This window comes from Salvelinus fontinalis, unplaced genomic scaffold, assembly GCF_029448725.1.
Source record: "Salvelinus fontinalis isolate EN_2023a unplaced genomic scaffold, ASM2944872v1 scaffold_1352, whole genome shotgun sequence".
NCBI classification, from domain to species: Eukaryota; Metazoa; Chordata; class Actinopteri; order Salmoniformes; family Salmonidae; genus Salvelinus; species Salvelinus fontinalis.
The window spans coordinates 1-22,487 of record NW_026601561.1 but is presented as its reverse complement, the minus strand read 5'-3'; the positions used below and the strand labels follow the sequence as shown (position 1 = coordinate 22,487).

Here is a 22,487-nt window from a genome sequence, read left to right as displayed (position 1 = left end):
GATGAACCAGACTTGTGGAGGTCTACAATTTATTTCTGAGGTCTTGGCTGAATTCTTTTGATTTTCCCATGATATCAAGCAAAGAGGCACTGAGTTTGAAAGTAGGCCATGAAATAAATCTACAGGTACACCTCCAATTGACTCAAATGATGTCAATTAGCCTATCAGAAGCTTCTAAAGCCATGACATCATTTTCGGGATATTTCCAAGCTGTTTAACCTGTTGGGGATGGGGGCGCTGTTTAGACTATTTATGCTAATGTGGCTAATTTTTTAAACGGCTTCCCACAAAATCCTTGATCGTACAATATGCATATTATTATTATTATTGGATAGAAAACAGTCTATAGTTTCTATAGGAGTTGAAATTTTGTCTCTAAGTGGAACAGAGCCCATTCTACAGCAATTTCCCTGACATGGAGTCAGATTTGAGAAACGTTGGCCACTTTTCTGAAGTCATTTAAACGGGCACTGTCGTTGCTATGACTATACGGACACTTCTTACGTCTTCCCCTGGATGCCTTTACGTGATGACGATTCCAACGGGCTCGATTGCTCGTTCACAGGCACTACAAATGAAAAAAACCTTTAGCTAGCAAGTCTTTTCTTGCTGCGTAACGCGCGTGGAAGACACCGACCCTCTCCTGTTCCAAGCATTAGTTTAGCCTGTTATATTTCTCCGGTCATCTTTTCACTCGTTATAGGAGTTACAAACATCACAAAGTAGTTAATTTAAAGCGTTTTATAGCAATTTATATCCGTTTAGTGCGATTTTGGGACATTTATTTTTGCAACGATGTGAAAAGTTGGGAACGCTTTTCAGTTCATCCCGAACGTAGTTGACATTTCCACATGGCAAGAGGACAGCTTTCCACCAAAAGACGATTTCTCCCAAGAAAGGATCCTTTGCCCAAGATACTGATGGAAGAACAGCTCAAGGTAGGACATTTTTATTATGATAAATCGTGTTTCTGTCGAAACATTTTAGTGGCTTAGGACGCCATGTTTTTTGACGTAGCTTCGCTTGGCGCAAACTGTATTGAAAAGTAAGGATAAATTAAAAAATGTAATAACGCAATTGTATTAAGAATTAAATTGTCTATCAATCCCTGTCCACCCTATATTTTTTAGTCACGTTTATGAGTATTTATGTATAAGAGTAGATCACTGTCTAAGTGGCGCAAGGACGTTTTCTTTACCAGCTTGTCTACATTTCACATTGTCTAACCATGATTTTGGTGGCTAAATATAAACATTTTCGATCAAACTGTATATGCATGTTGTAATGTGATGTTACAGGAGTGTCATCGGAAGAATTCTGAGAAGGTTAGTGAAAAAATTAATATCTTTTGGCGATGTTGACTTTTATCGCTCACTTTGGCTAGAATCAATGCTGGGCTGCTATGTGCTATGTGCTACGCTAATATAACGATTTATTGTGTTTTCGCTGTAAGACACTTAGAAAATCTGAAATATTGTCTGTATTCACAGGATCTGTGTCTTTCGATTCGTGTATGCTGTGTATTTTTACGAAATGTTTGATGATTAGTAGTTAGGTAAACACGTTGCTCATTGTAATTATTCTAGTCCATTTGTGATGGTGGGTGCAATTGTAAACTATGCCATATACCTGAAATATGCACTTTTTTCTAACAAAACCTATCCCATACCATAAATATGTTATCAGACTGTCATCTAATGAGTTTTTTTGTTGGTTAGGGGCTATAAATATCTTAGTTTAGCCGAATTGGTGATGGCTACTGGTGTTGGTGGACAAATAAAAGATGGTGGAATATGCTAATGTGTTTTTAGGTAATAGATGTACATCTTTACATATTGTGTCTTCCCTGTAAAACATTTTAAAAATCGGAAATGTTGACTGGATTCATAAGATCTGTGTCTTTCATTAGCTGTATTGGACTTTAATGTGTGAAAGTTAAATATTTTAAAAAAATATTTTTTTTGAATTTCGCGGCACTGGTTTTTCAGTGGGGGGGGGGGGGGTGTGCCGCTAGCGCCACGCTGATCCTAGACAGGTTAAAGGCACAGCCAACTTAGTGTATGTAAACTTCTGAACCACTGGATTTGTGATACAGTGAATTATAAGTGAAATAATCTGCCTGTAAACAATTTTTGGAAAAATGACTTCAGGGAACTAGGTGTTCTGAATTCTTCTTTAGTATTTTGTGAGTTAACTTGGATTCTTTCTTAAACCTGTTGAGGCTAGGGGGTGCTGTTGTCACTATTTATGTAAATCGTGTAATTTTTGAAATGGCTTCCTACTAAATTCTTGATCGTACAATATGCATATTATTATTATTATTGGATAGAAAACAGTCTCTAGTTTCTATAGCCGTTGAAATTTTGTCTCTGAGTGGAACAGAACTCATTCTACAGCAATTTCCCTGACATGGAGTCAGATTTCACACATTTTGGCCCCTGATCTGGAGTCAGTTTAAAGGCCACTGTTATTGCTATGAGCATACAGACACTGCTTACGTCTTCCCCTGGATGCCTTTACGTAATGACGATTTGAATGGTATCGATTGCGCAATCACAGCCCCTATAAAACAAAAACACGTGTAGGTAGGAACTCTTTTCCAGACGCGTCAGGCGCGCGGTGGACACCGACCTGCACTTTTTCCAAGCACTAGTGAAGCCAGTTATATTTCTCCGGTCATGTTTCTACTCGTTATAGGAGTTAAAAACATCATAAGGTAGTTAATTTAAACCGTTTTATAGCAATTTATTTCCGTTTAGTGCGATTTTGGGACATTTATTTCTGAGACACTGTGAATCTCTGGGCACGGTTCCAGTTCATGCCGAACGCAATGGGCATTTCTACATGGCAAGAGGACAGCTTTCGACCAAAAGACGATTAGACCCAAGAAAGGATTCTTTGCCCAAGATTCTGATGGAAGAACAGCTCAAAGTAGGAACAATTTATTATGATAAATCGTGTTTCTGTCGAGAAATGTTAATCGCTTAGGACGCCATCTTGTTTGACGTAGCTTCGCTTGGCGCAAACTGTATTGAAAAGTAAGGATAATTTAAAAAATGTAAATCAGCGATTGTATTAAGAATTAAATTGTCTATCAATCGCTGTCCACCCTATATTTTTTAGTCACGTTTATGAGTATTTATGTATACGGCTAGATCACTGTCTAATATGGCGCACGACATTGTCTGACCAGCTGGGCAACTTTTGTCATTGTCTAACCATGATTTTGGTGGCTAAATATGCACATTTTCGAACAAACTGTATATGGATTGTGTAATATGATGTTACAGGAGTGTCATCGGAAGAATTCTGAGAAGGTTAGTGAAAAAATTAATATATTTTGGCGATGTTTACGTTATCGCTCTCTTTGGCTAGAATCAATGCTCTGGTAACGTTTGCATATGTGGTATGCTAATATAACGATTTATTGTGTTTTCGCTGTAAGACACTTAGAAAATCTGAAATATTGTCTGTATTCAAAGGATCTGTGTCTTTCGATTAGTGTATGCTGTGTATTTTTACGAAATGTTTGATGATTAGTAATTAGGTAAACACGTTGCTCTATATATTTATTCTAGTCCATTTGTGACGGTGGGTGCAATTGTAAACTATGACATCTACCTGAAATATGCACATTTTTCTAACAAAACCTATCCTATACCATAAATATGTTATCAGACTGTCATCTGATGAGTTTTTTTCTTGGTTAGTGGCTATCAATATCTTAGTTTAGCCGAATTGGTGATAGCTACTGGTGTTGGTGGACAAAAAAAAGATGGTGTCTTATGCTAATGAGTTTAGCTAATAGATTTATATCTTTACATTCTGTGTCTTCCCTGTAAAACATTTTAAAAATCGGACATGTTGGCTGGATTCACACGATCTGTGTCTTTCATTACCTGTATTGGACTTTAACTTCTTGCGACTACAGGGGGTGCTGTTTTCTCATTAGCATAATTGCATTACAGACTAAACGGCTTCCTACTAAATTCTTGCTCGTACAATATGCATATTATTACTATTATTGGATAGAAAACAGTCTCTAGTTTCTATAGGCGTTGGAATTTTGTCTCTGAGTGGAACAGAACTCATTCTACAGCAATTTCCCTGACATGGAGTCAGATTTCACACATTTTGGCCCCTGATCTGGAGTGAGTTAAAAGGCCACTGTTATTGATATGAGTATACGGACACTGCTTACGTCTTCCCCTGGATGCCTTTACGTGATGACGATTTGAATGGTGTGGATTGCGCAATCACAGCCACTATAATAGAAAAAAACCTGTAGGTAGGAACTCTTTTCCAAATGCGTCTGGCGCGCTGTGGACACGGACTTGCTCTTTTTCCAAGCATTAGTGTAGGGAGTAATATTTCTCCGGTCATGTTTCTACTCGTTACAGGAGTTAAAAACATCATAAGGTAGTTAATTTAAACCGTTTTATAGCAATTTATACCCGTTTAGTGCGATTTTGGGACATTTATTTCTGAGACACTGTGAATCTCTGGGCACGGTTCCAGTTCATGCCGAACGCAATGGGCATTTCTACATGGCAAGAGGACAGCTTTTGACCAAAAGACGATTAGACCCAAGAAAGGATTCTTTGACCAAGATTCTGATGGAAGAACAGCTCAAAGTAGGAACAATTTATTATGAAAAATCGTGTTTCTGTCGAGAAATGTTAATCGTTTATGACGCCATTTTGTTTGACGTAGCTTCGCTTGGCGCAAACTGTATTGAAAAGTAAGGATAATTTAAAAAATGTAAATCCGCGATTGTATTAAGAATTAAATTGTCTATCAATCGCTGTCCACCCTATATTTTTTAGTCACGTTTATGAGTATTTATGTATACGACTAGATCACTGTCTAATATGGCGCAGGACATTTTCTGACCAGCTGGGCTACTTTTCTCATTGTCTAACCATGATTTTGGTGGCTAAATATGCACATTTTCGAACAAACTGTATATGTATGTTGTAATGTGATGTTACAGGAGTGTCATCTGAAGAATTCTGGTTAGTGAAAAAATTAATATATTTTGGCGATGTTTACGTTATCGCTCTCTTTGGCTAGAATCAATGCTCTGGTAACGTTTGCATATGTGGTATGCTAATATAACGATTTATTGTGTTTTCGCTGTAAGACACTTAGAAAATCTGAAATATTGTCTGTATTCACAGGATCTGTGTCTTTCGATTAGTGTATGCTGTGTATTTTTACGAAATGTTTGATGATTAGTAATTAGGTAAACACGTTGCTCATTGTATTTATTCTAGTCCATTTGTGACGGTGGGTGCAATTGTAAACTATGATATCTACCTGAAATATGCACATTTTTCTAACAAAACCTATCCTATACCATAAATATGTTATCAGACTGTCATCTGGTGAGGTTTTTTCTTGGTTAGTGGCTATCAATATCTTAGTTTAGCCGAATTGGTGATAGCACCTGATGGAGTAAGAAACTGATGGAGTTAGAAAAGTGGTGTCTTATGCTAACGTGGTTAGCTAATAGATTTACATATTTTGTCTTCCCTGTAAAACATTTAAAAAATCTGAAATGGTGGCTTTATTCGCAGGATCTGTATCTTTCATTAGGTGTCTTGGACTTGTGATTTAATGATATTTAGATGCTACTATTTAATTGTGACGCTATGCTAGCGATGCTAATCAGTGTGGGGGTGGGGGGGGGGTGGGGGCGTGCTCCCGGACCCGGGGTAGGTGCTCGTTAGAGGTTAATTTGTGAAAGTTAAATATTTAAAAAAATACATATTTTTTGAATTTCGAAGCTCTGCCTTTTCAGTGGAATGTAGTCCTAGACAGGTTAATTAGGAAACTGGAAATGCATGTTTTATTTTCTATAGGGGGATGTGCTAACAAACGGCAAAAATATTTTTGTGGGCGCATTGATGAGGCAGAAAAAGGGTCCTCCTTCGAGCCGGATTTGAACCAGCGACCTAAGGATTTCAGCATTTAGCATTCTACAGTCCTCCGCTCTACCAACTGAGCTATCGAAGGGACGAAGTGAAATTATTGGAGCAAAAGGTACATGTTTGAACCGTAGCATTGAGTTAAATCTTTTCTACCAGATGTTGATCAACGTTGACCATTCAGCCATGGGAATGATGGGAAATAATCTGTCTGTAAACAATTTTTGGAAAAATGACTTGAGGGAACTAGGTGTTCTGAATTCTTCTTTAGTATTTTGTGAGTTAACTTGGATTCTTTCTTAATTAGGAAAGTGGAAATGCACGTTTTATTCTCTATAGGGGAATGTGCAAACAACAGGCAAATGTATATTTACATTTACATTTACATTTAAGTCATTTAGCAGACGCTCTTATCCAGAGCGACTTACAAATTGGTGCATTCACCTTATGGCATCCGGTGGAACAGCCACTTTACAATAGTGCATCAGATCTTTTAAGGGGGGGGGGGGGGGGGGGCAGAAGGATTGCTTTATCCTAGGTATTCCTTGAAGAGGTGGGGTTTCAGGTGTCTCCGGAAGGTGGTGATTGACTCCGCTGTCCTGGCGTCGTGAGGGAGTTTGTTCCACCATTGGGGGGCCAGAGCAGCGAACAGTTTTGACTGGGCTGAGCGGGAACTGTACTTCCTCAGTGGTAGGGAGGCGAGCAGGCCAGAGGTGGATGAACGCAGTGCCCTTGTTTGGGTGTAGGGCCTGATCAGAGCCTGAAGGTACTGAGGTGCCGTTCCCCTCACAGCTCCGTAGGCAAGCACCATGGTCTTGTAGCGGATGCGAGCTTCAACTGGAAGCCAGTGGAGAGAGCGGAGGAGCGGGGTGACGTGAGAGAACTTGGGAAGGTTGAACACCAGACGGGCTGCGGCGTTCTGGATGAGTTGTAGGGGTTTAATGGCACAGGCAGGGAGCCCAGCCAGCAGCGAGTTGCAGTAATCCAGACGGGAGATGACGAGTGCCTGGATTAGGACCTGCGCCGCTTCCTGTGTGAGGCAGGGTCGTACTCTGCGGATGTTGTAGAGCATGAACCTACAGGAACGGGCCACCGCCTTGATGTTGGTGGAGAACGACAGGGTGTTGTCCAGGATCACGCCAAGGTTCTTAGCGCTCTGGGAGGAGGACACAATGGAGTTGTCAACCGTGATGGCGAGATCATGGAACGGACAGTCCTTCCCCGGGAGGAAGAGCAGCTCCGTCTTGCCGAGGTTCAGCTTGAGGTGGTGATCCGTCATCCACACTGATATGTCTGCCAGACATGCAGAGATGCGATTCGCCACCTGGTCATCAGAAGGGGGAAAGGAGAAGATTAATTGTGTGTCGTCTGCATAGCAATGATAGGAGAGACCATGTGAGGTTATGACAGAGCCAAGTGACTTGGTGTATAGCGAGAATAGGAGAGGGCCTAGAACAGAGCCCTGGGGGACACCAGTGGTGAGAGCGCGTGGTGAGGAGACAGATTCTCGCCACGCCACCTGGTAGGAGCGACCTGTCAGGTAGGACGCAATCCAAGCGTGGGCCGCGCCGGAGATGCCCAACTCGGAGAGGGTGGAGAGGAGGATCTGATGGTTCACAGTATCGAAGGCAGCCGATAGGTCTAGAAGGATGAGAGCAGAGGAGAGAGAGTTAGCTTTAGCAGTGCGGAGCGCCTCCGTGATACAGAGAAGAGCAGTCTCAGTTGAGTGACTAGTCTTGAAACCTGACTGATTTGGATCAAGAAGGTCATTCTGAGAGAGATAGCAGGAGAGCTGGCCAAGGACGGCACGTTCAAGAGTTTTGGAGAGAAAAGAAAGAAGGGATACTGGTCTGTAGTTGTTGACATCGGAGGGATCGAGTGTAGGTTTTTTCAGAAGGGGTGCAACTCTCGCTCTCTTGAAGACGGAAGGGACGTAGCCAGCGGTCAAGGATGAGTTGATGAGCGAGGTGAGGTAAGGTAGAAGGTCTCCGGAAATGGTCTGGAGAAGAGAGGAGGGGATAGGGTCAAGCGGGCAGGTTGTTGGGCGGCCGGCCGTCACAAGACGCGAGATTTCATCTGGAGAGAGAGGGGAGAAAGAGGTCAAAGCACAGGGTTGGGCAGTGTGAGCAGAACCAGCGGTGTCGTTTGACTTAGCGAACGAGGATCGGATGTCGTCGACCTTCTTTTCAAAATGGTTGACGAAGTCGTCTGCAGAGAGGGAGGAGGGGGGGGGGAGGGGGAGGAGGATTCAGGAGGGAGGAGAAGGTGGCAAAGAGCTTCCTAGGGTTAGAGGCAGATGCTTGGAATTTAGAGTGGTAGAAAGTGGCTTTAGCAGCAGAGACAGAAGAGGAAAATGTAGAGAGGAGGGAGTGAAAGGATGCCAGGTCCGCAGGGAGGCGAGTTTTCCTCCATTTCCGCTCGGCTGCCCGGAGCCCTGTTCTGTGAGCTCGCAATGAGTCGTCGAGCCACGGAGCGGGAGGGGAGGACCGAGCCGGCCTGGAGGATAGGGGACATAGAGAGTCAAAGGATGCAGAAAGGGAGGAGAGGAGGGTTGAGGAGGCAGAATCAGGAGATAGGTTGGAGAAGGTTTGGGCAGAGGGAAGAGATGATAGGATGGAAGAGGAGAGAGTAGCGGGGGAGAGAGAGCGGAGGTTGGGACGGCGCGATACCATCCGAGTAGGGGCAGTGTGGGAAGTGTTGGATGAGAGCGAGAGGGAGAAGGATACAAGGTAGTGGTCGGAGACTTGGAGGGGAGTTGCAATGAGGTTAGTGGAAGAACAGCATCTAGTAAAGATGAGGTCAAGCGTATTGCCTGCCTTGTGAGTAGGGGGGGAAGGTGAGAGGGTGAGGTCAAAAGAGGAGAGGAGTGGAAAGAAGGAGGCAGAGAGGAATGAGTCAAAGGTAGACATGGGGAGGTTAAAGTCACCCAGAACTGTGAGAGGTGAGCCGTCCTCAGGAAAGGAGCTTATCAAGGCATCAAGCTCATTGATGAACTCTCCAAGGGAACCTGGAGGGCGATAAATGATAAGGATGTTAAGCTTGAAAGGGCTGGTAACTGTGACAGCATGGAATTCAAAGGAGGCGATAGACAGATGGGTAAGGGGAGAAAGAGAGAATGACCACTTGGGAGAGATGAGGATCCCGGTGCCACCACCCCGCTGACCAGAAGGTCTCGGGGTGTGCGAGAACACGTGGGCAGACGAAGAGAGAGCAGTAGGAGTAGCAGTGTTATCTGTGGTGAGCCATGTTTCCGTCAGTGCCAGGAAGTCGAGGGACTGGAGGGACGCATAGGCTGAGATGAGCTCTGCCTTGTTGGCCGCAGATCGGCCGCAGTCTATCTTTTAGGCGCATTTATGAGGTAGGAAAAGGGTCCTCCTTAAGCCTGATTTCAGCATTTAGTGTTCTACGGTCCTTTGCTCTACCAACTGAGCTATCGAATGTGGAGAATTGTGGAAAAACTTGAAGTGTTTTTAATTCTTCTGTATGATTGGATTCGTACACCTAGACTATTCTTTAAGGAAACTGGAAATGCACATTTTATTCTCTATAGGGGGATGTGCGCACAAACAGCAAAAATATTTTTGTGAGCGCATTGATGAGGCAGAGAAAAGGTGCTCCTTCGAGCCGGATTTGAACCAGCGACCTAAGGATTTCAGCATTTAGCATTCTACAGTCCTCCGCTCTACCAACTGAGCTATCGAAGGGGTTGGAGAATGAACTTCTTCCTGGCTGTGCGGCCTTTCAGGTTATGTTGATATAGGACTCGTTTGACTGTGGATATAGATACTTTTGTACCTGTTTCCTCCTGCATCTTCACAAGGTCATTTGCTCTTGTTCTGGGATTGATTTGCACTTTTCGCACCAAAGTAATTTAATCTCTAGGAGACAGAACGCATCTCCTTCCTGAGCTGTATGACGGCTGCGTGGTCCCATGGTGTTTATACTTGCGTACTATTGTTTGTACAGATGAACGTGGTACCTTCCGGCGTTTGGAAATTGCTCCCAAGGATGAACCAGACTTGTGTAGGTCTACAATTTATTTCTGAGGTCTTGGCTGAATTCTTTTGATTTTCCCATGATATCAAGCAAAGAGGCACTACTGAGTTTGAAAGTAGGCCATGAAATAAATCTACAGGTACACCTCCAATTGACTCAAATGATGTCAATTAGCCTATCAGAAGCTTCTAAAGCCATGACATCATTTTCGGGATATTTCCAAGCTGTTTAAAGGCACAGCCAACTTAGTGTATGTAAACTTCTGACCCACTGGATTTGTGATACAGTGATTTATAAGTGAAATAATCTGTCTGTAAACAATTTTTGGAAAAATGACTTCAGGGAACTAGGTGTTCTGAATTCTTCTTTAGTATTTTGTGAGTTAACCTCTACCGAGTACCTAACCCGGATTCGGGAGCACCCCCCACCCCCCCCCACACTGATTAGCATTGTTAGCATAGCGTCACAATTAAATAGTAGCATCTAAATATCATTAAATCACAAGTCCAAAACACCCAATGAAAGACACAGATCTTGTGAATAAAACCACCATTTCAGATTTTTTAAACGTTTTACAGGGAAGACACAATATGTAAATCTATTAGCTAAACACGTTAGCAAAAGACACCATTTTCTTACTCCAACAGTTTTTTCCTGCGTCAGTAGCTATCACTAATTCGACTAAATGAAAATATATATAGCCACTAACCAACAAACAAATTCAGAAGATGACAGTCTGATAACATATTTATGGTATAGCATAGTTTTTTTTTTTTAAATGTGCATTTTTCAGGTATAAATCACAGTTCTACATTGCAGCTGCAATCTGATATAGTGCTGATGCAGCCAGAACAATTACAGAGACCAACGTCATATAACTAATTACTTGTCTTAAAACATTTCAGAAAAAATACACAGCGTACAGATATTGAAAGCCCAACATCTGGTGAATCCAAACAATATTTCAGATTTATTAAATGTTTTATAGCGAATACAAAATGTAGCGCTAAATTAGCATAGCCACGCCAGCCAGAACCAGCTGGGCGCGCCCGACCAGTTCACATGCACGACAGATATATGAAATAACATAGTAAATTGGGTCTTACTATTGCTGATCTTTCATCAGAATGTTGATAAAGGTGTCCTTAGTCCTGATGAGTCGTTCAATCCATTCACAATGGCAACTTTCCCTCTTCATTTGGCATAGGTACTAGTCGACTAACACGGTTCTGTCCAAAGTTAAAAAACTCACAGAACGGAACACGGCAAAACTCCCGAAAAAATTCAAATAATCTGATTAAACTATATTGAAAAAACATACATTAAGATGATATGGTCACATGTATCAAACAAACTTCGAGACGGAGATAGTTTTCATCCGTAACGGCAGCATAACAAAAGACGATTGCACCTCTAAAACGCGCGTTTCAGAAAACCGGAAGTTGTCGGTCACGCTAAAGAAATAGGTCTTATTTCACGTCAGTACAAGATAAACAAAAAATTTCTCCTCTGACGTCTTCATGACACCCAGAGGAAGACGAATGAAGTGTGTTTCGGGTCATAGGTGGCGTGACCAAATATAGGCAGAGCGTTGAAGCGAGCATACACATCTTGCAATCTTCTTCTTGCTCAGGGAAAGTGCTGTCAAATGACTTATGTTTCACTCAGAGACAAAATTGAAACGGTTTTAGAAACCATAGCTTGTTTCCTATCCAATGGTATTAATTATATGCATATAGTAACAGCAATAATTTGAATAAGAGGCAGTTTAATCTGTAGAGGAAATTATGCTAATGCGAAAACAGCACCCCCTGTATTCTCAAGAAGTTAACTTGGATTCTTTCTTAATTAGGAAACTGGAAATGCACGTTTTATTCTCTATAGGGGAATGTGCGAACAACAGGCAAATGTATATCTTTTAGGCGCATTTATGAGGTAGGAAAAGGGACCTCCTCAAGCCAGATTTCAGCATTTAGTGTGCTACGGTCCTTTGCTCTAACAACTGAGCTATCGAATGTGGAGAATTGTGGATAAACTTGAAGTGTTTTTAATTCTTCTGTATGATTGGATTCGTACACCTAGACTATTCTTTAAGGAAACTGGAAATGCACATTTTATTCTCTATAGGGGGATGTGCGAACAAACGGCAAAAATATTTTTGTGGGCGCATTGATGAGGCAGAAAACGGGTCCTCCTTCAAGCCGGATTTGAACCAGCGACCTAAGAATTTCAGCATTTAGCATTTTATAGTCCTCCGCTCTACCAACTGAGCTATCGAAGGGACGTGATGAAGTTATTGGAGCAAAAGGTACATGTTTGAACCGTAGCATTGAGTTAAATCTTTTCTACCAGATGTTGATCAACGTTGACCATTCAGCCATGGGAATGATGGGAAATAATCTGTCTGTAAACAGTTTTTGGAAAAATGACTTCAGGGAACTAGGTGTTCTGAATTCTTCTTTAGTATTTTGTGAGTTAACTTGGATTCTTTCTTAATTAGGAAAGTGGAAATGCTCGTTTTATTCTCTATAGGGAAATGTGCGAACAACAGGCAAATGTATATCTTTTAGGCACATTTATGAGGTAGGAAAAGGGTCCTCCTCAAGCCGGATTTCAGCATTTAGTGTTCTACGGTCCTTTGCTCTACCAACTGAGCTATCGAATGTGGAGAATTGTGGATAAACTTGAAGTGTTTTTAATTCTTCTGTATGATTGGATTCGTACACCTAGACTATTCTTTAAGGAAACTGGAAATGCACATTTTATTCTCTATAGGGGGATGTGCGCACAAACAGCAAAAATATTTTTGTGGGCGCATTGATGAGGCAGAAAAAGGGTGCTCCTTCGAGCAGGCTTTGAACCAGCGACCTAAGGATTTCAGCATTTAGCATTCTACAGTCCTCCGCTCTACCAACTGAGCTATCGAAGGGGTTGGAGATGGATGTTCTTCCTGGCTGTGCGGCCTTTCAGGTTATGTTGATATAGGACTCTTTTGACTGTGGATATAGATACTTTTGTACCTGTTTCCTCCTGCATCTTCACAAGGTCATTTGCTCTTGTTCTGGGATTGATTTGCACTTTTCGCACCAAAGTAATTTAATCTCTAGGAGACAGAACGCATCTCCTTCCTGAGCTGTATGACGGCTGCGTGGTCCCATGGTGTTTATACTTGCGTACTATTGTTTGTACAGATGAACGTGGTACCTTCCGGCGTTTGGAAATTGCTCCCAAGGATGAACCAGACTTGTGTAGGTCTACAATTTATTTCTGAGGTCTTGGCTGAATTCTTTTGATTTTCCCATGATATCAAGCAAAGAGGCACTGAGTTTGAAAGTAGGCTATGAAATAAATCTACAGGTACACCTCCAATTGACTCAAATGATGTCAATTAGCCTATCAGAAGCTTCTAAAGCCATGACATCATTTTCGGGATATTTCCAAGCTGTTTAAAGGCACAGCCAACTTAGTGTATGTAAACTTCTGACCCACTGGATTTGTGATACAGTGAATTATAAGTGAAATAATCTGTCTGTAAACAATTTTTGGAAAAATGACTTCAGGGAACTAGGTGTTCTGAATTCTTCTTTAGTATTTTGTGAGTTAACTTGGATTCTTTCTTAATTAGGAAACTGGAAATGCACGTTTTATTCTCTATAGGGGAATGTGCGAACAACAGGCAAATGTATATCTTTTAGGCGCATTTATGAGGTAGGAAAAGGGTCCTCCTCAAGCCAGATTTCAGCATTTAGTGTTCTACGGTCCTTTGCTCTACCAACTGAGCTATCGAATGTGGAGAATTGTGGATAAACTTGAAGTGTTTTTAATTCTTCTGTATGATTGGATTCGTACACCTAGACTATTCTTTAAGGAAACTGGAAATGCACATTTTATTCTCTATAGGGGGATGTGCGAACAAACGGCAAAAATATTTTTGTGGACGCATTGATGAGCCAGAAAAAGGGTGCTCCTTCGAGCCGGATTTGAACCAGCGACCTAAGGATTTCAGCATTTATCATTCTACAGTCCTCCGCTCTACCAACTGAGCTATCGATGGGACAGGATAAAATTATTGGAGCAAAAGGTACATGTTTGAACCGTAGCATTGAGTTAAATCTTTTCTACCAGATGTTGATCAACGTTGACCATTCAGCCATGGGAATGATGGGAAATAATCTGTCTGTAAACAATTTTTGGAAAAATGACTTGAGGGAACTAGGTGTTCTGAATTCTTCTTTAGTATTTTGTGAGTTAACTTGGATTCTTTCTTAATTAAGAAACTGGAAATGCACGTTATATTCTCTATAGGGGAATGTGCGTACACCAGGCAAATCTATATCTTTTATGCGCATTTATGAGGTAGGAAAAGGGTCCTCCTCAAGCCGGATTTCAGCATTTAGTGTTCTACGGTCCTTTGCTCTACCAACTGAGCTATCGAATGTGGAGAATTGTGGATAAACTTGAAGTGTTTTTAATTCTTCTGTATGATTGGATTCGTACACCTAGACTATTCTTTAAGGAAACTGGAAATGCACATTTTATTCTCTATAGGGGGATGTGCTAACAAACGGCAAAAATATTTTTGTGGACGCATTGATGAGGCAGAAAAAGGGTCCTCCTTCGAGCCGGATTTGAACCAGCGACTTAAGGATTTCAGCATTTAGCATTCTACAGTCCTCCGCTCTACCAACTGAGCTATCGAAGGGACGTAATGAAATTATTGGAGCAAAAGGTACATGTTTTAACCGTAGCATTGAGTTAAATCTTTTCTACCAGATGTTGATCAACGTTGACCATTCAGCCATGGGAATGATGGGAAATAATCTGTCTGTAAACAATTTTTGGAAAAATGACTTCAGGGAACTAGGTGTTCTGAATTCTTCTTTAGTATTTTGTGAGTTAACTTGGATTCTTTCTTAATTAGGAAAGTGGAAATGCACGTTTTGTTCTCTATAGGGGAATGTGCGAACAACAGGCAAATGTATATCTTTTAGGCGCATTTATGAGGTAGGAAAAGGGTCCTCCTCAAGCCGGATTTCAGCATTTAGTGTTCTACGGTCCTTTGCTCTACCAACTGAGCTATCGAATGTGGAGAATTGTGGATAAACTTGAAGTGTTTTTAATTCTTCTGTATGATTGGATTCGTACACCTAGACTATTCTTTAAGGAAACTGGAAATGCACATTTTATTCTCTATGGGGGATGTGCGCACAAACAGCAAAAATATTTTTGTGAGCGCATTGATGAGGCAGAGAAAAGGTGCTCCTTCGAGCCAGCGACCTAAGGATTTCAGCATTTAGCATTCTACAGTCCTCCGCTCTACCAACTGAGCTATCGAAGGGGTTGGAGATGGAACTTCTTCCTGGCTGTGCGGCTTTTCAGGTTATGTTGATATAGGACTCTTTTGACTGTGGATATAGATACTTTTGTACCTGTTTCCTCCTGCATCTTCACAAGGTCATTTGCTCTTGTTCTGGGATTGATTTGCACTTTTCGCACCAAAGTAATTTAATCTCTAGGAGACAGAACGCATCTCCTTCCTGAGCTGTATGACGGCTGCGTGGTCCCATGGTGTTTATACTTGCGTACTATTGTTTGTACAGATGAACGTGGTACCTTCCGGCGTTTGGAAATTGCTCCCAAGGATGAACCAGACTTGTGTAGGTCTACAATTTATTTCTGAGGTCTTGGCTGAATTCTTTTGATTTTCCCATGATATCAAGCAAAGAGGCACTGAGTTTGAAAGTAGGCCATGAAATAAATCTACAGGTACACCTCCAATTGACTCAAATGATGTCAATTAGCCTATCAGAAGCTTCTAAAGCCATGACATCATTTTCGGGATATTTCCAAGCTGTTTAACCTGTCTAGGATCAGCGTGGCGCTAGCGGCACACCCCCCCCCCCCCCCACTGAAAAACCAGTGCCGCGAAATTCAAAAAAAATATTTTTTTTAAATATTTAACTTTCACACATTAAAGTCCAATACAGCTAATGAAAGACACAGATCTTATGAATCCAGTCAACATTTCCGATTTTTAAAATGTTTTACAGGGAAGACACAATATGTAAAGATGTACATCTATTACCTAAAAACACATTAGCATAATCCACCATCTTTTATTTGTCCACCAACACCAGTAGCCATCACCAATTCGGCTAAACTAAGATATTTATAGCCCCTAACCAACAAAAAAACTCATTAGATGACAGTCTGATAACATATTTATGGTATGGGATAGGTTTTGTTAGAAAAAAGTGCATATTTCAGGTATATGGCATAGTTTACAATTGCACCCACCATCACAAATGGACTAGAATAATTACAATGAGCAACGTGTTTACCTAACTACTAATCATCAAACATTTCGTAAAAATACACAGCATACACGAATCGAAAGACACAGATCCTGTGAATACAGACAATATTTCAGATTTTCTAAGTGTCTTACAGCGAAAACACAATAAATCGTTATATTAGCTTAGCACATAGCAATTAGCAGCCCAGCATTGATTCTAGCCAAAGTGAGCGATAAAAGTCAACATCGCCAAAAGATATTAATTTTTTCACTAACCTTCTCAGAATTCTTCCGATGACACTCCTGTAACATCACATTACAACATGCATATACAGTTTGATCGAAAATGTTTATATTTAGCCACCAAAATCATGGTTAGACAATGTGAAATGTAGACAAGCTGGTAAAGAAAACGTCCTTGCGCCACTTAGACAGTGATCTACTCTTATACATAAATACTCATAAACGTGACTAAAAAATATAGGGTGGACAGGGATTGATAGACAATTTAATTCTTAATACAATTGCGTTATTACATTTTTTAATTTATCCTTACTTTTCAATACAGTTTGCGCCAAGCGAAGCTACGTCAAAAAACATGGCGTCCTAAGCCACTAAAATGTTTCGACAGAAACACGATTTATCATAATAAAAATGTCCTACCTTGAGCTGTTCTTCCATCAGTATCTTGGGCAAAGGATCCTTTCTTGGGAGAAATCGTCTTTTGGTGGAAAGCTGTCCTCTTGCCATGTGGAAATGTCAACTACGTTCGGGATGAACTGAAAAGCGTGCCCAACTTTTCACATCGTTGCAAAAATAAATGTCCCAAAATCGCACTAAACGGATATAAATTGCTATAAAACGCTTTAAATTAACTACTTTGTGATGTTTGTAACTCCTATAACGAGTGAAAAGATGACCGGAGAAATATAACAGGCTAAACTAACGCTTGGAACAGGAGAGGGTCGGTGTCCTCCACGCGCGTTACGCAGCAAGAAAAGACTTGCTAGCTACAGGGTTTTTTCATTTGTAGTGCCTGTGAACGCGCAATCGACCCCATTGGAATCGTCATCACGTAAAGGCATCCAGGGGAAGACGTAAGAAGTGTCCGTATAGTCATAGCAATGACAGTGCCCTTTTAACTGACTTCAGAAGAGTGGCCAACATTTCTCAAATCTGACTCCATGTCAGGGAAATTGCTGTAGAATGGGCTCTGTTCCACTTAGAGACAAAATTTCAACTCCTATAGAAACTATAGACTGTTTTCTATCCAATAATAATAATAATATGCATATTGTAAGATCAAGGATTTTGTGGGAAGCCGTTTCAAAAATTAGCCAAATTAGCATAAATAGTCTAAACAGCGCCCCCATCCCCAACAGGTTATGGAAACTGGAAATGCACATTTTATTCTCTATAGGGGGATGTGCGCACAAACAGCAAAAATATTTTTGTGGGCGCATTGATGAGGCAGAAAAAGGGTGCTCCTTCGAGCAGGCTTTGAAGCAGCGACCTAAGGATTTCAGCATTTAGCATTCTACAGTCCTCCGCTCTACCAACTGAGCTATCGAAGGGGTTGGAGATGGAACTTCTTCCTGGCTGTGCGGCTTTTCAGGTTATGTTGATATAGGACTCTTTTGACTGTGGATATAGATACTTTTGTACCTGTTTCCTCCTGCATCTTCACAAGGTCATTTGCTCTTGTTCTGGGATTGATTTGCACTTTTCGCACCAAAGTAATTTAATCTCTAGGAGACAGAACGCATCTCCTTCCTGAGCTGTATGACCGCTGCGTGGTCCCATGGTGTTTATACTTGCGTACTATTGTTTGTACAGATGAACGTGGTACCTTCCGGCGTTTGGAAATTGCTCCCAAGGATGAACCAGACTTGTGGAGGTCTACAATTTATTTCTGAGGTCTTGGCTGAATTCTTTTGATTTTCCCATGATATCAAGCAAAGAGGCACTGAGTTTGAAAGTAGGCCATGAAATAAATCTACAGGTACACCTCCAATTGACTCAAATGATGTCAATTAGCCTATCAGAAGCTTCTAAAGCCATGACATCATTTTCGGGATATTTCCAAGCTGTTTAAAGGCACAGCCAACTTAGTGTATGTAAACTTCTGAACCACTGGATTTGTGATACAGTGAATTATAAGTGAAATAATCTGCCTGTAAACAATTTTTGGAAAAATGACTTCAGGGAACTAGGTGTTCTGAATTCTTCTTTAGTATTTTGTGAGTTAACTTGGATTCTTTCTTAAACCTGTTGAGGCTAGGGGGTGCTGTTGTCACTATTTATGTAAATCGTGTAATTTTTGAAACGGCTTCCTACTAAATTCTTGATCGTACAATATGCATATTATTATTATTATTGGATAGAAAACAGTCTCTAGTTTCTATAGCCGTTGAAATTTTGTCTGAGAGGAATAGAACTCATTCTACAGCAATTTCCCTGACATGGAGTCAGATTTCACACATTTTGGCCCCTGATCTGGAGTCAGTTTAAAGGCCACTGTTATTGCTATGAGCATACAGACACTGCTTACGTCTTCCCCTGGATGCCTTTACGTGATGACGATTTGAATGGTATCGATTGCGCAATCACAGCCCCTATAAAACAAAAACACGTGTAGGTAGGAACTCTTTTCCAGACGCGTCAGGCGCGCGGTGGACACCGACCTGCACTTTTTCCAAGCACTAGTGAAGCCAGTTATATTTCTCCGGTCATGTTTCTACTCGTTATAGGAGTTAAAAACATCATAAGGTAGTTAATTTAAACCGTTTTATAGCAATTTATACCCGTTTAGTGCGATTTTGGGACATTTATTTCTGAGACACTGTGAATCTCTGGGCACGGTTCCAGTTCATGCCGAACGCAATGGGCATTTCTACATGGCAAGAGGACAGCTTTTGACCAAAAGACGATTAGACCCAAGAAAGGATTCTTTGACCAAGATTCTGATGGAAGAACAGCTCAAAGTAGGAACAATTTATTATGAAAAATCGTGTTTCTGTCGAGAAATGTTAATCGTTTATGACGCCATTTTGTTTGACGTAGCTTCGCTTGGCGCAAACTGTATTGAAAAGTAAGGATAATTTAAAAAATGTAAATCCGCGATTGTATTAAGAATTAAATTGTCTATCAATCGCTGTCCACCCTATATTTTTTAGTCACGTTTATGAGTATTTATGTATACGACTAGATCACTGTCTAATATGGCGCAGGACATTTTCTGACCAGCTGGGCTACTTTTCTCATTGTCTAACCATGATTTTGGTGGCTAAATATGCACATTTTCGAACAAACTGTATATGTATGTTGTAATGTGATGTTACAGGAGTGTCATCTGAAGAATTCTGAGAAGGTTAGTGAAAAAATTAATATATTTTGGCGATGTTTACGTTATCGCTCTCTTTGGCTAGAATCAATGCTCTGGTAACGTTTGCATATGTGGTATGCTAATATAACGATTTATTGTGTTTTCGCTGTAAGACACTTAGAAAATCTGAAATATTGTCTGTATTCACAGGATCTGTGTCTTTCGATTAGTGTATGCTGTGTATTTTTACGAAATGTTTGATGATTAGTAATTAGGTAAACACGTTGCTCATTGTATTTATTCTAGTCCATTTGTGACGGTGGGTGCAATTGTAAACTATGATATCTACCTGAAATATGCACATTTTTCTAACAAAACCTATCCTTTACCATAAATATGTTATCAGACTGTCATCTGGTGAGGTTTTTTCTTGGTTAGTGGCTATCAATATCTTAGTTTAGCCGAATTGGTGATAGCACCTGATGGAGTAAGAAACTGATGGAGTTAGAAAAGTGGTGTCTTTTGCTAACGTGGTTAGCTAATAGATTTACATATTTTGTCTTCCCTGTAAAACATTTAAAAAATCTGAAATGGTGGCTTTATTCGCAGGATCTGTATCCTTCATTAGGTGTCTTGGACTTGTGATTTAATGATATTTAGATGCTACTATTTAATTGTCACGCTATGCTAGCGATGCTAATCAGTGGGGGGGGGGGGGGGTGCTCCCGGACCCAGGGTAGGTGCTCGTTAGAGGCTAATTTGTGAAAGTTAAATATTTAAAAAAATATATATTTTTTGAATTTCGCGGCTCTGCCTTTTCAGTGGAATGTACTCCTAGACAGGTTAATTAGGAAACTGGAAATGCATGTTTTATTCTCTATAGGGGGATGTGCTAACAAACGGCAAAAATATTTTTGTGGGCGCATTGATGAGGCAGAAAAAGGGTCCTCCTTCGAGCCGGATTTGAACCAGCGACCTAAGGATTTCAGCATTTAGTATTCTACAGTCCTCCGCTCTACCAACTGAGCTATCGACGTGACATGATGAAAATTTGGAGCAAAAGGTACATGTTTGAACTGTAGCATTGAGTTAAATATTTTCTGCCAGATGTTGATCAACGTTGACCATTCAGCCATTGGAATGATGGGAAATAATCTGTCTGTAAACAATTTTTGGAAAAATGACTTCAGGGAACTAGGTGTTCTGAATTCTTCTTTAGTATTTTGTGAGTTAACTTGGATTCTTTCTTAATTAGGAAGGTGGAAATGCACGTTTTATTCTCTATAGGAGAATGTGCGAACAACAGGCAAATGTATATCTTTTAGGCTCATTTATGAGGTAGGAAAAGGGTCCTCCTCAAGCCGGATTTCAGCATTTAGTGTTCTACGGTTCTTTGCTCTACCAACTGAGCTATCGAATGTGGAGAATTGTGGATAAACTTGAAGTGTTTTTAATTCTTCTGTATGATTAGATTCGTACACCTAGACTATTCTTTAAGGAAACTGGAAATGCAAATTTTATTCTCTATAGGGGGATGTGCGAACAAACGGCAAAAATATTTTTGTGGGCGCATTGATGCGGCAGAAAAAGGGTGCTCCTTCGAGCCGGATTTGAACCAGCGACCTAAGGATTTCAGCATTGAGCATTCTAAAGTCCTCCGCTCTACCAACTGAGCTATCAAAGGGACATGATGAAAATTTGGAGCAAAAGGTACATGTTTGAACTGTAGCATTGAGTTAAATCTTTTCTGCCAGATGTTGATCAACGTTGACCATTCAGCCATGGGAATGATGGGAAATAATCTGTCTGTAAACAATTTTTGGAAAAATGACTTCAGGGAACTAGGTGTTCTGAATTCTTCTTTAGTATTTTGTGAGTTAACTTGGATTCTTTCTTAATTAGGAAAGTGGAAATGCACGTTTTATTCTCTATAGGGGAATGTGCGAACAACAGGCAAATGTATATCTTTTAGGCGCATTTATGAGGTAGGAAAAGGGTCCTCCTCAAGCTGGATTTCAGCATTTAGTGTTCTACGGTCCTTTGCTCTACCAACTGAGCTATCGAATGTGGAGAATTGTGGATAAACTTGAAGTGTTTTTAATTCTTCTGTATGATTAGATTCGTACACCTAGACTATTCTTTAAGGAAACTGGAAATGCACATTTTATTCTCTATAGGGGGATGTGCGAACAAACGGCAAAAATATTTTTGTGGGCGCATTGATGAGGCAGAAAAAGGGTGCTCCTTCAAGCCGGATTTGAACCAGCGACCTAAGGATTTCAGCATTGAGCATTCTACAGTCCTCCGCTCTACCAACTGAGCTATCGAAGGGACGTGATGAAAATTTGGAGCAAAAGGTACATGTTTGAACTGTAGCATTGAGTTAAATCTTTTCTGCCAGATGTTGATCAACGTTGACCATTCAGCCATGGGAATGATGGGAAATAATCTGTCTGTAAACAATTTTTGGAAAAATGACTTCAGGGAACTAGGTGTTCTGAATTCTTCTTTAGTATTTTGTGAGTTAACTTGGATTCTTTCTTAATTAGGAAAGTGGAAATGCACGTTTTATTCTCTATAGGGGAATGTGCGAACAACAGGCAAATGTATATCTTTTAGGCGCATTTATGAGGTAGGAAAAGGGTCCTCCTCAAGCCGGATTTCAGCATTTAGTGTTCTACGGTCCTTTGCTCTACCAACTGAGCTATCGAATGTGGAGAATTGTGGATAAACTTGAAGTGTTTTTAATTCTTCTGTATGATTGGATTCGTACACCTAGACTATTCTTTAAGGAAACTGGAAATGCACATTTTATTCTCTATAGGTGGATGTGCGCACAAACAGCAAAAATATTTTTGTGGGCGCATTGATGAGGCAGAAAAAGGGTGCTCCTTCGAACCGGATTTGAACCAGCGACCTAAGGATTTCAGCATTTAGCGTT

General features: G+C 40.7%; 9 non-coding genes across 9 annotated transcripts; all 9 read right to left on the bottom strand.

Annotated features, from left to right (window-relative positions):
* Window positions 1-5,929: 5,929 nt before the first annotated feature.
* trnay-gua (transfer RNA tyrosine (anticodon GUA)) lies at window positions 5,930-6,018 on the bottom strand. The gene is given in 2 exon segments: window positions 5,930-5,965; window positions 5,982-6,018. It is a non-coding gene; the product is annotated as a tRNA-Tyr (tRNA).
* Window positions 6,019-9,545: 3,527 nt separating this feature from the next.
* trnay-gua (transfer RNA tyrosine (anticodon GUA)) lies at window positions 9,546-9,634 on the bottom strand. The gene is given in 2 exon segments: window positions 9,546-9,581; window positions 9,598-9,634. It is a non-coding gene; the product is annotated as a tRNA-Tyr (tRNA).
* Window positions 9,635-12,118: 2,484 nt separating this feature from the next.
* trnay-aua (transfer RNA tyrosine (anticodon AUA)) lies at window positions 12,119-12,207 on the bottom strand. Its single transcript is given in 2 exon segments — window positions 12,119-12,154; window positions 12,171-12,207. It is a non-coding gene; the product is annotated as a tRNA-Tyr (tRNA).
* A 559-nt stretch (window positions 12,208-12,766) lies between these two features.
* Window positions 12,767-12,855, bottom strand: trnay-gua (transfer RNA tyrosine (anticodon GUA)). The gene is given in 2 exon segments: window positions 12,767-12,802; window positions 12,819-12,855. It is a non-coding gene; the product is annotated as a tRNA-Tyr (tRNA).
* A 1,036-nt stretch (window positions 12,856-13,891) lies between these two features.
* Window positions 13,892-13,980, bottom strand: trnay-gua (transfer RNA tyrosine (anticodon GUA)). The gene is given in 2 exon segments: window positions 13,892-13,927; window positions 13,944-13,980. It is a non-coding gene; the product is annotated as a tRNA-Tyr (tRNA).
* Window positions 13,981-14,539: 559 nt separating this feature from the next.
* trnay-gua (transfer RNA tyrosine (anticodon GUA)) lies at window positions 14,540-14,628 on the bottom strand. Its single transcript is given in 2 exon segments — window positions 14,540-14,575; window positions 14,592-14,628. It is a non-coding gene; the product is annotated as a tRNA-Tyr (tRNA).
* A 3,078-nt stretch (window positions 14,629-17,706) lies between these two features.
* On the bottom strand, window positions 17,707-17,795 carry trnay-gua (transfer RNA tyrosine (anticodon GUA)). The gene is given in 2 exon segments: window positions 17,707-17,742; window positions 17,759-17,795. It is a non-coding gene; the product is annotated as a tRNA-Tyr (tRNA).
* Window positions 17,796-20,494: 2,699 nt separating this feature from the next.
* trnay-gua (transfer RNA tyrosine (anticodon GUA)) lies at window positions 20,495-20,583 on the bottom strand. The gene is given in 2 exon segments: window positions 20,495-20,530; window positions 20,547-20,583. It is a non-coding gene; the product is annotated as a tRNA-Tyr (tRNA).
* Window positions 20,584-21,788: 1,205 nt separating this feature from the next.
* trnay-gua (transfer RNA tyrosine (anticodon GUA)) lies at window positions 21,789-21,877 on the bottom strand. The gene is given in 2 exon segments: window positions 21,789-21,824; window positions 21,841-21,877. It is a non-coding gene; the product is annotated as a tRNA-Tyr (tRNA).
* Window positions 21,878-22,487: the final 610 nt, after the last annotated feature.